The sequence below is a fragment of the Lemur catta genome, chromosome 4 (assembly GCF_020740605.2).
Source record: "Lemur catta isolate mLemCat1 chromosome 4, mLemCat1.pri, whole genome shotgun sequence".
Lineage (NCBI taxonomy): Eukaryota > Metazoa > Chordata > Mammalia > Primates > Lemuridae > Lemur > Lemur catta.
Genome location: NC_059131.1, coordinates 31,894,232 through 31,908,836, shown reverse-complemented (window position 1 = coordinate 31,908,836; position 14,605 = coordinate 31,894,232). Strand labels below are relative to the sequence as shown.

The window sequence follows — 14,605 nt, the reverse complement described above, 5'->3', positions numbered from 1 at the left end:
GACAGGGGAGGGGCCTGCCCACCTCAGTGAGGCTATTTACAAACAGGAAGGGCAGTTCCTCTGTCCCTGAGTGGAGTGTGTAGGGGGAGAAGCTTCTTTTTGGGAGGTGCACAAAGGGATGATTTGGAGTGTGGGTTCTGCAGGGTGGGGGTTGGGGGTGGAGGGTGTATCCAGCTGCTACTCTTCCAGTCCCAGGACAGCCACATCTCCTGCCACTGCTCCCAGCAAGGGTCCCAGGGATGGGGAGGGGCAGACCCAAAGTGTGTGTTTGCCCCCATCCCCACTGTGTCCTGGCAGGGAACTGTCTCCCTGGTGATATGAGGGCCTTCCTGGGCCAGCTGTGTGGCCTCCCCCATTAGAATGGGGCCTTTGGGAACTGAAGTGGGGTCTCTTTCTGAGACAGAGCCAAGGACACAGTCTCCTGTTCTCCATGCCCCCGGCAGTTCCTGTGGTGTTTTCTCAGGTGACAGAGGCCTAGGCCTGTGATGTCAGAGGGTCTCTGCTTCTTCCCCGGGGCCCTGCAGGGCTGGTCATCCTAGGCCAGACCTTCTCCTGGGTCAGTGAGGGCTCCAGGGAGAGGTGGGGCTGAGGAGGGACCGACAGGAGGAGAAGGCAGGGCTAATGCATAATTTGCAAAGCCTAGTATGAAATGGAAAGTCAGAGCCCCTTGCTACAATTTTTAAATTTCAGCTGGCATTAACAGAGCATCAAACTGACAATGGGGCACAGGGCCCTTCTAAGCTCAGGGCCCTGTACAGCTGCGTAGGTCACATGGGCATGAAGATGGCAATGCAAGAGGAGGCAGGTGTTCCAGAAGGAGGCACTTGGTAGAGAAAGGAAAGGAGGCTGGAGCAAGGACCCAAAGGACAAGGAGGAACTTGCCCTGCTGGGCTGTCAAAAAACACGGAAAGATGAGGCTGATTAGGTTGGAGGACGTCTGATCCAGATAATCCTGAGCACTTGAATTTCAACTTGATCCTAGAGGTAGGTAGACACTGAAGATTCTGGAGCCACAGGGAAGCAGGAGAGGCTGGGTTAGGGCAGCACAGAGTGCCAGACCTGGGAGGGCCCCTGAAAATCATCTGCTCCCCATTAACTGAAGAGGAGACTAAGGCCCAGAGAGGGGCGGAGACTTGCCCAAGGTCACCCAGCAAAGGCTGCAGAGCCAGACCAGAGCCCTGACTGCCTAGAATCTTGTCTCAGATTGTGTGGGGAAGAAGCTGAGAGCTGACGCACAGGGAGTGTGTAACTAGCGTTGCCTGTCATGTCATGTCTGTGTTCTCCTACCGAGTAGGACCCAGCTGCCCAGCACCTTCCGTCCTGGGCCTTCCTCTTCTGGGTTCCTGGGTCTCTTCCCCTCCCTTCTCCTCCCTTTCCCTCCCCTCCCCTCCCCTCCTTTCCAACAGAGTCTCGCTTTCTTGCCCTGGCTAGAGTGCAGTGGTGTTATCATAGCTCACAGCAACCTCAGACTCTTGGGCTCTAACGATCCTCCTGTCTCAGCCTCCGGAGTAGTTGGGACTACAAGTGTGCACCAGCTCGCCCAGCTAATTTTTCTATTATTAGTAGAGACAGGGTCTTGCTCTTGCTCAGGCTAGTCTTGAACTCCTGAGCTCAAGTGATCCTCTCACCTTGGCCTCCCAGAGTGCTAGGATTACAGGCGTGAGCCACCCCACCTGCCCTGGGTGTTCTTTTCCTCTGGCCCTGCCCCAATGTCTCTGGTGTTCCCCTGTCTTGGGGTCCATCCTCTTGCTTCCCTACTAGCTTCCGCATGCAGGCCCAGGAGCTGAACCTCACCATGCAGCTAGACCTTTGGAAAATTCTTGCCCCCTACCCTCAGCCTGGTCTGCACATGAGGGGTGCACAGTGGGGGTCCCGGCAGCCAAGCCCCCACCCCCACTGCCAGCTTCCGGGAGCTACTGCTCCCCCGCATGCCCTCTAACCTGCCCCCAATTCACCGCATGCTCTGTCCCCAGGGCATTTGGAGACCTCACTGAGGCCTTGCTGCCCCCCAGGGACCACAAATCCGTTACTTCTCAGTGCTCTGTGGGAAATGAGAGCTTCCAAAGCAGCCCATGCAAATGTATGCAAAAGAGATGCAAATTAAAATGTGAGCCTCTCCAGTTAAAACCAATCTGGGTTTTGGGTGTTGCTTCCCTCCTCTCCACTCTGCCTAATTCATCTAAATTTGCAAGTGTGTGAGTGAGAGAGAGAGATGGAGAGAGAAACAGAAACAGAAACAGAAACACTGGGCAAAAGGCAGGTGGAGGGCCCAGCCTGTGGCCCCAGATTTGGGTCTCTGAACCAAGGGAAGGGGCAGGGCCGGCCTGGGCTACACTCCTTTCCCTGCAGGGAAACCTTGGGGTCCCTGTCAAGGATGGGGGGAGTGGGGCCACGGGGAGCAGTGGTCCAGGGAGGGGTGCCAGGGCAAAGCGGGGGCAAATCGAGGCTACCAAGGGTGAGCGGGGGGTTCAGCTCTGAGTCTGAGACAAAGGGCTGTGGCCCCAAGAGGAAACCCCCATTAGTGTCAACCGGAGGCCGTCCCCTTCCTCAGTACCACTGGGCCCTGAGGAGCTCACGTGGGAGCCCTGTGGCCAGCAAGGCATTTGACCTCGGGGGCCTCGGTTTCCTCATCTGTCAACACGGCAATGGTGTGAGGACACCACGGTGCAAAGTTGATTCTACCATCCTGTTGTGGTGAGATGATTTACAACCTGCAGGAAGTAGGAAAATGGTGGGTTCTTCTAGAAGTCTCTGCAAGAAGCTTAGCAAAACATCTTGAAGTGAGGAGCCCCAATTTAGGAGGGAACTCCCTGGGTCACATCTGCAGCACTGAGGAGACTGGGAGAGCTGAGGTCATCCCTCCCATGTAGGGGAGGCCACCAGGGTTGTCCAGTGTTCGGGTATCAATGCAGGTGAGAGAAAATCAAAAGTAAAGACACGGTTGGGCATCAGGGCTGGAGGGGAGCTGAGTGTGGGGTTAATGCAGCTGTGGGAAAGAAGAACGGTGTTAGGTTCTTTTAAATTTTGTATGACTTCCTGGTCCTGCGGGCCAGCCTCTGCCACTTCCTGGCTATTTGAACCAGCCTGAGTCCTTTAACCTCACCCAGCCTCAGTTTCCCCATCTGTAAAATGGGGCTGATAATGCCTGTCACTAAGCTTGCAGTGGGGACACAGAGAGAGGGAGGTACGGGCCAGGCTGGTGCTCACTCGGGGCTTCCCCAGGAGCAGAAATGAGACCATATCAATAGAGATGTTGCTTGAATAAAGAATTCAATTTTTCTAGAAAAAGACCGAGTGAGCCCTATGTCACACTGTCTGTGGTTCGTGCTGTGGGGAGGCTGACCGCGGGCTGGCTCATGGGCAGGCCTCAGGCTTGGGTGTGACAGAGCTGTCCCTGCCCCCAGCCTTTGGAGGGCCACAGGGGCTGCGGGTTGAACTTCAAAGGACTGTTCTAACAGATGCAGTGGGTTTCCTGCAGCTGTGCAGCAGCCCACGCCAGCCTGCGTCACCCAGGCCTGAGAGGAGCTGGGGAACGAGGTCTAGGGAGTGCACAGGGCCAGGTTAATCCGAGAGGCTTCCTGGAGACAGAGGGCACCCAGATCCTAACTGCTAGGAAGAAAAGCATGGCTTGTGGGGGAGGTGCCACTCCTTCGTGATTCTTTAGGGAAGTAAGTGGGAGCTGCTGCAGCCCAGGGTGCTGGGGTATATGGTATACGTAGATCCAGAGGGGCCTTTAGGTGGAGAGGGGACTTGGGAGAGGAGATAAGAACACTGATAAACTAGGTGACACGTAGGAATGTAACCCACTGACCCTCCAAGCCCCAGGGACACACCAGCAGGGGGCTTCGGGCAAATCCTGTCCACCAAGAAGCTGTCAGGCTGTTTCCAGCTGTGTGCCCTGCAGCTGCCGAGCTACAGGGACAAGTCCTCGGGTCTGTGCTGTGGGTATGGGGGAGTGAGACGGGGTGGCCATGGACCAGGGCTGGGGCCCGGACAGGGTGGGCGCCTGGGAAAGTGGTGGCCATAAGCAAGGGGCTTAGAGGCCCTGTGTGGGGCTGGCCCGTGGCAGGTGGGAGGTATTTTTAGGTAGGCTCAGGTGCAGACAGAGACATTACGCCATGGCCCGACAGGTGGTTAATATTTAATCCCCTCCTTAATCATTAACTCTCCGGCTAGCTGGGGAGGAATAGGCCTGTTGTCAAATCACTAACCACTGGCCCTGGAACAATGTCCACAGATCTCCTTGCCTCTCCCACTGCCGAGGCCTCTGGGGGTGCTGGCCCGGTGGGGTCATCCCTGGCCCCAGGGGCCCTGGTACGGTCTCCTTCCCATGGTGACCTGAGGACTGGGAGAGGGCAGGAGGCAGGAAGAATCCCCTCCGGGCCCTCCACCCCCAGAGGGACTCACTGGTGGGGAGTGGCTGGGGGTGGTGTCCATTCAGGCGTGAAGGCTCCAGTCCCTGCTCCTTCCTTCCAGGCCGTGTGACCTTGGGAAAGTCACGTAGCCTCCCTGAGCCTCAGTTTCCTCATCTGTGCAATAAGGGTAATTATTCGTATCTTGAAGGACTGTCATGAGATTTGAATGAGATGTGGGTGTACAAGGAAGTACTTTATAAGCTGCAGATTGCGCCAGCCAGCAAGTTAGAGAAAGTGCAGACGGAAAGACACAGCAAAAGGGTAAAGATGAAAGGAAAAAGCTGGCGTGTTCTCGTTTCCATTCACCGAAATGCAGTTCCTTTCAATGGAGTTTGTTTTAATTTCGTTGAACGAGTGTTTACTGATAAGGCTGTGTCCCTGTCCTAAGCTGGGCTTTAGGGGCAATTTAAAAAGGAGTTCACTTTGCCCTCAGGGAGCAAGGGTGACCAGGCTCCGGGGCTGAACCAGCACAAGACAGCAGCGCTTGGGATGAAGTCAGCAGGTCAGGGCTACAGGGTCAGCGGGAGGGCTGGAGGGTCAGAGCAGGCTTTGAGGGTGAGGCCAGGCAGGGAGAGGAGATGGGCGTGGGGCGGGGAGGGAGGACTCCTGCGTGCAAGCTTGCACGGACGAGGGATGTTCCTGTACACAAATGCAAGCACCTAAGCAGACTGTCCAAACACACAGCCTGTCACAAGGGTGCACATGAGTCACACGCACTCTGAGTAGTCAGCCACCCACACACAAACACACACACGCGGGTGCACGCAGTCACCCCGGGAGGGCATGAGCCACCTCTCCTAGCCCCAGCCCCCAGACTCCCTGTCCCCAGGAGCCAAGCCCCCCACCTCCCGGCTTCCTCTGGGTGCCCCACTCACATCCCACACTCAGGCTGGGCCCAGGCCCCCAGAGCCCAAAAGAAGCCAGGCAGTAACTCCTGAGAAATTGGGCTGAGTGGGGACCGTGTTGTCCTTCCCCTGGCTCCCTCCCAGAGGGGGCTCTGAGGGCTGAACACAGGTATGGGGGCCGGGTCCTGCTCTGAGCTCCCTAAGCAAATACTAAGAGGGCGCCTGCAGGAAGCCAGTCCCGTCCACACTCCTCACCCTGAAGAGCTTCCAGTGCTGTGTAGCCAGGACAGACTGACATGCATCCAAACTGCCAGAGCCCGAATCCTGCCTCCGTTTCCAGCTGTGTGACTTTGGGCCTGTTATCTGACCTCTCTGTGCCTCTGTTTCTTATCTCCAACATAAGGGATGACCACAGTTGAGTACTTGCTGTGTGTAGTTGTTCTGAGGGTTCAATGAGACCCGGGCCCAGCACAGTGCCTGGTGGATAGCAGGTGCCAGTGGCATTCAGAGCAGAATGTGTTTCTGACCGGCCTGTTCAGGGGAGCTGCCTGGAGGACACACATAAGCAGACCCTCGAAGGACCAGCAGGGTCCCCATGGAGCTGGGGGAAGGGAAGACTTCACTTCCCTGCAGAGGGGCCAGGGCCACTGGAGGCAGGAAAGGACATGGCCCGGCTGGGGACCACAGGGAGTTCTGTGTGACCACAGCCCCTGCTGGGGGATGGCAGTGGGGGTGATGACTGAGGCGGAGGTGGTCAGGGAGGGTTTGCAATGCCAGGCTGCCCTGGAGCAGAGGAACCCCAGCAACACCGAGGCTGAGCGTGGCACAACGAGCAGGCCTGTTGGAAGGGGAAGCCCAGGCAGAGGCCTTCCGAGGGACAGGAGCCCTGCACGAGGCTGGTACCGTGGCTCTGGGCTCAGGGGCTGCTGGGAGGCTGGTGCAGACCAGCGGGAAGGGACAGTGCTGAGTCTTCACCCGTGGGTCTGGTCCCCCCAGCAGGACTCAGAACATACCTTCCCTAAGCGCTCTGGGCGCGCTCTCTGAGGCCCCTTCCAGCCCCGACATTCTACAGGCCTGGCCTGGGGACCTTGGGGAGCTCACTGGCCTCGATGTTCTCCTGCAGAAGTGGGTGCGGGAATTCCCGCCCACCATCCTTGCCCAGTGGTGGTGGGAGGTGGTCTGGTTCTGGGATGTGTAAGGTCCAAGAGGATGCCCATGGCCCATAAGGATGCCCTGCTGCTTTTCTGGACAATGTCCGGCCAGGGGTGGGGCGGCTCCGAGCTGGGGCGGAGCCAGGCCACAGCTTTGTCTCTTTCTTCCTGGGCTGGTCCCTTGTCTTATCTGAGGCAGGGCAGAGCTGGGGTGGGTGAGGAGGAGATGCTCCTTCGGGGGCCAGATAGTGTGAGGGGGTGATAAAGGGCACAGGCCCAGCAACTGGCTTGGAGATGGTGGGGGACAAGTGAGACTGGGCTGGGGGTGGTGCTGCCCAAGGCTGCCACTTCCCTGTCCCCTTCCACCCCTGGCATCCCTTTAGGCCAGGTGGGTACAGCCTCAGCCTTCCACCAGCCCACGGGCGGGAGGAGGGAGAAGAGGCATTTGAAGGTTGGTGGTGGCCTTTGGACACTATTTCAGGAACTGATGGGGCCAGAGGCTGGTCTATGGGGTAACAGTAGGGTGGCCAACTTGTCCCGGTTTGCCTGGGGCTTTCCAAGCTTTGGGCTGAAAGCCTCCCGGGTCCCAAGGAGATCATGATGCTTTGCTTGGGGGTGTCCAGGTTTTAGAACTGAAAGTCTCTCACCCTGGGAACCCCCTCAGTCCCAGTCAAACGGGACAGCTGGTCACCTTAGGCGTGAAGGGATCTGGGCGTGGTAATCAAGGAGGCAGACAAGCGAATTGGGGCAGGGACCAGCAGGGCAGAGCAGACAGCCCCTTCCCGGTTCCCTCCCTGAGCCTCCTGCTGCTTGTCCTCCGGGCATGCCGCTGCCAGGAGCCGCCCCTGTTTTACGTCAAGGGCCAGGGCTGGGGCGGGTGCAGGGTTCTCGGTGGGCCTGGCCAGGCCTCCTGGGGACCTGTGGACACCTGCCCCTCCGCTCTCCAGCAGCCTCCTGGGGCAGACCTGGGGCTTGGGCGTAGGTTCTTCACCTCACAACTTGTTGCTCTGGTTTGCGAGCTGCTACAGTACCACAGTTGTGGCTGGCAGCAGATCTCTGAGATCAGAAATTGCTGAAAATCAAAATCAGGACACCTGCCTGATTTTAGGGCCCAGCCAGAAGGCTCAGCTCAGAGCCTCTGCGCCCCGCCCCTCGCAGGGCCCCGGCTTCCCTGGCTCTGCCCTGCCTGGGCTCCTGAGGGTCAGAGCAGGTTCCTGGGACCAGACAGGAAAGCTGTCAGGAGGGCGGAGGGGTAGTTGGGACACCTCCCCAGGGAGGACCAGAGTGGAGGCTTCCTGCAGCCTGTACTCCAGGCCTAAGCCTCCCTGCCCCCGCCTCTGCCTTGTTTTTCTGCCATGCTCACCCTGTGAAAATGATGGCCCTTCCTCACCTCAGTGCTGACAGAGAGGTGACATCCCAGAGACCCTGGGCCCTGGCACCCCCATCTCAGATAGGCATTGGCAGGATCCCAGAGCAGGGTCTGTGCAGGAGGTAGCGCCCACTGAAGAAAGAAGGCTTTGGGTTTTGTTCGGGGCATGTGCCTGAAGGAGTGAGAGAGGAACTGCAGCCAAAGCCACCCCTAGGACAGGTCCCTTTATGGCAGCTCAGCCAAAGAACGTATTTGAGAGACTTGTGAGCTCTGGGGAAGTGTCTGAACCAGACGCCCCACAAAGCAATGATCTCTAGATGGGATTGACAGTTCACCCCACTTCCCTCCCGGGATCCCGAGTTGGTTGGGTGACAAAGTCTGTTAGCGAAGCTGGCTGTGGTCCTGTTGTTAACATCAGGGTTGGCAAGTGGGCCAAACTGAGCTGGTCACATTCTCACTCTAGGCCCTGTTGCTTCCAGAAAGTCCTCCCTGCCCTCCGCTGGCCCACCTCGTGTCATTTCCGCTCGCATCACACCTCGTTGCCTCGGCCTAATCACTCCTCCATTATCTCCCTCTTCCCCGAAGTCGGGGTCCCTGTCTGGTCACCTCTGAGTCACCAGCACCGCCCAGGTAGTGTGCTGACTAGATACCTGGAGGATCAGTGTGTGGTGGGAGACGGGCCCCAGCAGTGACCAGTGACCGTGAAGTTCCAGACAGGCAAGGGCCCTGGAGAGGGGCTGCTAACTGGGAGCTCAGGGAGGGGCCCAGGAGAGAGACAGCCAGAATGCGACAAAGGAACCGACTCTCAGGGCTATTTCTGTCTCCAGCTCAGCCTCCCCTCCCTCCCACACTACCCAGCCCAGAGACCAAACTGTGTGAGCAAATGGTGCTGATGGTCCCAGGCCGGGCCGAGAGGAATCCCCCCAGACAGGTTGGCCAAAGGGTCCTGTCCGCCGACCCCCAAGGTGCGCAGGAGCTGCGGGGAAGCGGGTGGCGGAGGCGGGGGAGGGGCGAGGCTGGGGGCAGGGCCAGGCTCAGGAGAGGGTGCGGGGAGAGGTGAGGTGCAGAGGGCAGGGGAGCCAGGCCTGGCTGGCCTTTGAAGGGCAGGCCTTCCTGGGGAGGACACTTTAATCGCCCCCAATTAAACCATTGCCGGAAGCTTTTAACAGCCCCATAAGGCCTTTTAAGGACCGCCCTTTTGTTAGGCAGCCAAGCTGTTATGCAAAAAGAGAGCAGGCCAGGGCCTCTCACCACTTTCCCCAGGCCCCAAGGCCAGCCGGCCCCAAACCCCAGTACCCAGGCAAAGAGGCTGCTTGTTTGGGAATCAAAGGCTGGGGAACGTGCTTTGATCTGGGGAAACCCAGCCCTTCCCTGCCTCCCCACCTAGTACCCCCTTACTCCCACCCCAGGGCTGGGGGCAGGGCGGACCTTCGAGACCTTCACTCCCACAGTTTCCATGTGGGGCCGCCCAGGCTGATCCCTGGGGGCCTGGGAGGCTGCCCCTGCCCCTTACTTCAAGAAACAGGCCTGCCAGGGTGGCAGGAACTGCCTCTACTGCCCCTCAGAGCAAGGAAGCCCTGGCCTCACCCCTTCAACCTGCACTAGGCCTTCGAGGCCCTTGGAGCTCAGAGTATAGTCCTTAGATGGGCGTCACCTGGGTCCGTGTTAGAAACGCAGGCTGCACTCCAGACCTGAGTCCGTCCCCCGGGGAGGCTGGGCAGTTTGAGAAGTCCTGCTCTAGTGTCCTCCCCTCCCGACCCCTCCTGCCTCCCTCCAAAAGCCAGGCAGAGTGTAGGAATGATATTAGCCATGAGAGACTGGGCAATATACCCCTTTGCTTCCCAGATTTCCTGCAACATACATATTTTTAAAAAGACAACAACAAAGTCTTTTTTGTAAATAGCTCTGGAGGACCCCAAATGGCAGGCTTCCATTTGGTCATTTGGGGGACATCAAAACCCTCCACCCTGGTGTCCACATCTGCTCTGTCATTTCATCTCCAGAACAGCCTGAGGGAGACAGGACTGGCATCCCCATTATACAGCAGAAGAAACTGAAGCCCAGGATGGTTTGTGGACTGACCTGAGAGTGGGGGGCAGAGTTACTAGGAAAACTCAGGAAACCCCATTCGGGGCCTCTCTACGCTCAAGTCAAGCAGGGCTGCCACAGACAGTTGTGAAGTGCGTGCACTGCACAAAGGTGCCTGGCCTGGGCTGAGGGTGAAGGTGGGGGCTGAAGTATACCTCCAGCTCCGCTCACCAGGGATGTCCTTGTGTGGGCAGGGCCACATGCACTGGAGAAAGGGGAGACTTTTGCTAATTTACACAAAAGCCCCACACAGGCAAGCTTAAGCTGGGAGCTTCCAGAATTCCCTATTTTCCACTTTCCCCTCCTCCTCTTCCTCACAGAAGCTGCAGGTCATCAAGCACCAGCCTTCAGGCTTATTCCTTTCCTTCCCGATCCCATCTAGTCCCATAACAACTCTCTGACTCCCTCCAATTAAGACCTAGTCCTGCTGCTGCTTTCCTTAAGGCCGGTCGCTTAAAAACCAAATAAGACCCAGAGAGTACTCCAAATGAGTCAGATCCTATAGGGACAAAGGTCTCCCATGCAGACCCTGGGGTGGACAGACTGGCTCAGCCAGGGGGACACCAGTAGGGTTTGGTTTAGAAGCATTTTCTGGATGTTTTCAGGTCTTGAACCTTTGGTCTTGAGTACCTGGGGGTACAAAGAAGGCTGAAAGCCCACCTTACTGTCCCTCCAAGGTCCTACAGCAACCCCTAGAGGCAGGTGGCGTGTTTAGGACCCCTGAGGTTGTGGGACTTGGCGTGCGGGGTTGGGGGCTGGGAGGGGTCATGTGAGGCAGGCTGTGTGGAAGAACCCTTTAGGGCAAAATTTTTCTGTAAAGGGCCTTAACAGTAAAAATGTTAGACTTTGGGGATTTGGGGGGCTTATGGTCTCTGGTCTCTGTCACAACTACCCAACTCTGCTGTACCTAATGAATGGGTGTAACTGTGTTTCAATAACATTTTATTTATGGAGATCGATATTTGAATTTTGTATGATTTTCACAGTTGCCAAAATTTTATATTTCTTTTGATTTTTTTCCCCTCTAACCACATGAAAACCATCTAGCTCTCAGGCTGCACAAAAGCAGACAGTAGGTAGAGTTTGGCCTGCATAGTTTGCTGGCCTCTGGTTTAGAGCAAAGGTTTAGGGGTCGATTGTCAGCTTTGGATTCAAGTCCTGGTTGTTTCATTAACCAGTGATGTGATTTGGGGCACATTACTGGACCTCTCTGGGCCTGTTTCCTCGCTGTCAAATGGGGACAGTGGTGTGTGTTATCGAGGGATTAGGTGAGACGAGGCAGGTAAAAGCACTTACTCAGCTCAGTGGCTGGCATGCAGTAGGTACTCGCTACCTGTGAGCAATGACCATTGCAGCAGGCCGCCTGGAGGCCAGTGGGAGGGGATATGAAGGGTGCGGAGGTCAGGGGTCCCTTCCTGGAGGAGGCCTGGGGTGAGCTGGACCGTGACTGATGTGAGACCTGCCGTGAAGGAAGGAGAGAAAAAGTTTACAGAGGTTAGGCCGAGGAAACTGGCCTCAGTCCTGGGGTCTGGCCACGGAAGGCTCCAAACAGGGGCCCCCTTCAAAGTAGAGCCAAGGGGAGGTTCATTTACAAGGGCTGCCCGGGGGTGGGGGTGCGGGCAAAGACACTATGGGCTAGAGACATGTGATGGTGACCGGTGCGCCCAGGTGACCGGGAGCTGGGGCGGTAGTGGTGGTGGGGGGGTGCTAAGGGAGTGTCAGTATCAACAGATGAAAACATACCCAGGTGCTGTGTTTTGTTTTCAATCACCTGTAGGTACTAAATCAGCCTCCTTTTTTGACTGCATGCACACTTCTGCATTTATAATTTGAGGGGGCCGCCTATTGTTTTGTCAACCTAGCAGCTGTCCTTTCCTTCCCCCACCCCCAGCATGGCACTGCCATGCCATCATAGATGCCAGTCCATCTGCTCTTCCGTGCTCGCTGGTGGGGGGGTAGGTGCCTGAGCAAAGATGAGCCAATCAGAGTCCTGCCCTGAGAGATTTTGTTCACTTGGGATCAGAGAGAACATGAGTAAGTCTCTCTATGGTGGCAGAAACATCCAGATGTGAACTGCAGGCCCAGCCAGCAGCTGTGTCCCCTGTCACGGGGGGAAGTCAGAGAACCTGGGAGAGAATGGAATTGACCCCACCAGGACGCAGCGAGGAGAGATGCAATGAGAATTCAGAGAAGGACCTCATCCCTGCCCATCCTGTGTGCGTGGCTTGGGGCCTGAGCTCTTCCTCTGATTGTGGGAGCTGTTGGAATCCTTTGAATAAACTCCTCTTTCTCTAAAGTGAGTTTGAGTTTCTATCACTTGCAAATGAAGAAAATTGCTGGTCAAATGCATCGTCCCAGCATTCCCACCCATCACTGCACATTTACTGTGCGCTGGGTGCTGGGGAAGCACCTTACGTCCATTACTTAATATAATCCTCAGTTATGCTGTCAGCGCTGAGCACTACCATCTCCATTTTACAGATGATAAAACTGAGGCTCCAGGCTGGGCGAGGTGGCTCACGCCTGTAATTCTAACACTCTGGGAGACCGGGACGGGAGGATCGCTTGAGGTCAGGAGTTTGAGACCACTCTAAGGAAGAGTGAGACCCCATCTCTACTAAAAATAGCAAAATTAGCCCGGCATGGTGGCATATGCCTGTAGTCCCAGCTACTAGGGAGGCTGAGGCAGGAGTATGGTTTGAGCCCAGGAGTTTGAGGTTGCAGTGAGCTAGGCTGATGCCACAGCACTCTAGCCTGGGCAACAGAGCAAGACTCAGTCTAAAAAAAAAAAAAACTGAGCCTCCAACTTCACATGACACTTAAGTGGATGTTCCTTAGGCCCTGGGCCTAGGTCCTCTTTGGTTAGCATTGATTACTCTCTCCCAGACAATCTTCAAATTCCCATGTTTTTATTTTTTATTTATTTATTTTTTATAGAGATAGGGTATCGCTCTTGCTCAAGCTGGTCTCGAACTCCTGAGCGCAAGCAATCCTCCCACCTCGGCCTCCCAGAGTGCTAGGATTACAGGAATGAGCCACCGTGCCCGGCCCATTCCCATGTTTTTAATTTCAACTCTACAACTTCCAATTTTCCATCCTGATGTTTCTTTTTAAACTCAAGTCTGATGTATCCTGCTGCATGCTTGATATAGATATCTCAAACACAGATCCCTAAAACTAAACTCCTGCTCTCCCCTCTCTGCTCCCAACAAATCTGTCCCTCCCCCAGGGGCTTCCTGTCTTAATAACTGGCTCCACCCAGTTTCCCAGGTCAGAAACCTGACAGTTCTATTCAACACCTTCTCCTTTGACCTCCATGACAGCCCTACAGCCAAGTCCTAAGTTCCCACTCCCTAGGCACTGACTGGCTCTGCCCCCTTCTCTCCAGCTGCACTACCCCCTCCTGGTCCAACCACAGCCCCCTCCTCTGGAAGATCGCCTCCTCCCTGTTCTCTCAAAATCCACTCCAAGCCATTATCCATTCAGCTACTGGAGGTATTTTTGAAAAAGCTCTAACCATGGCCCCTCACACTTAAAACCGCTCTGTGGTTCTAGTCCACAGCCTTTCCCAAGGCCTGTGTGCTCTCAACAGATTCAGCCCTTTCTACTCCTTTCTGCTGTTTAGCCTCATCGTAGGTCTCTCTTTTGCTCACTCACAATGGCCTCCTTTCAGTACGAGGAGTACAAAACTCTTCTGACCTCAGGGCCTTTGGACGTGCTAGTTCTGCTGTCTGTCCCCTCTCTGCTCCCCCAGTGCCTGTCATCCCTAGATATGCTTCAGTGTCTGGTGTGAACCTCCACCAGGGATACCTTCTCTTGAGCCTTCCGGGAAACAGGATCCCATAGTCCCTGTCACTTTCTGTGGTGCTCAATAGTTCTGTGTTTGGGTATGTATTTAATATTTATCTCCCTTGCTAGACTGTTTCTCTCTGAGGGCAGGATCGGGTCCGTTGTCTTATTCACCGTTGTACCTGCGGCACCCAGCACAGTGTCAGGCACAGAGCAGGTGCTCGGAAATATTTGCTGAATAAACTAGTGAGTGACAGAGGTTTGGAGAGGCCCCGTGACTTGTCCAGGGTCACAGTGAGGGTGAATGGAGGAGGCTACATGTCAGCCCCAATCCCTTGGGCTCTGATGTGTGCTCCGCTAACTTTGCACAACACTGGCACCCTTGGGGGAACCAGGAAGGAAGAGGCTAAGGAGCCAGGCCTCAGGCCCTCCGGTCTTCAGACAGGGTGCAGGAGGGGAGCCAGCCCCTGCCAGTGAGTCAGCCCAGAGGTAAGGAGATTGTCACACGCCGAGACCAGAGTTGTTCAAGGGTCCTGGATGGCTCAGGGATGGGGCTGGGAGCTGAGGCGAGGGTGGGCTGGGGGAGAGGAAGAGAATGTCGGCGGCTGGAGCCCCAGCTTCGCCAGGCCCGAGCTAAGAACGTGGCCTCATCTAATCCCTGGCCGGCCACACAAGGCAGGGTTCGTGTCTCCTGTTACAGGCAAGGAAGCGGAGCTTTGGAGCGGAAGTAGCTTGCTCAAAGTCTCCCGGCTAGTACGTGTCAGAATCAGTATTGAATCTGGAACCTGAGCCTAAAAAATCAGCTATTTCTGGGAAAATCAGTCCTGACAAGAAAAGGGCAGGGCAGGTCCCACTGTTGGTGAGAGGTGGCAGCACTGCCCCCCCCTCCCTCCCTCCATCACCCCCGCGGGCCCTTCCATGAGGACATCTTTTCGGAATTCCAAAAGC

At 56.2% G+C, this 14,605-nt stretch overlaps 1 long non-coding RNA gene across 1 annotated transcript in view; it reads left to right on the top strand.

Moving 5' to 3' along the window:
* Positions 1–788: 788 nt before the first annotated feature.
* LOC123636851 overlaps positions 789–14,605 on the top strand; it is a 37,047-nt gene continuing 23,230 nt past the window's right edge. The window contains exon 1 of the long non-coding RNA XR_006734681.1: positions 789–984. This is a non-coding gene — a long non-coding RNA (uncharacterized LOC123636851). The remainder of the gene's footprint in view (positions 985–14,605) is intronic.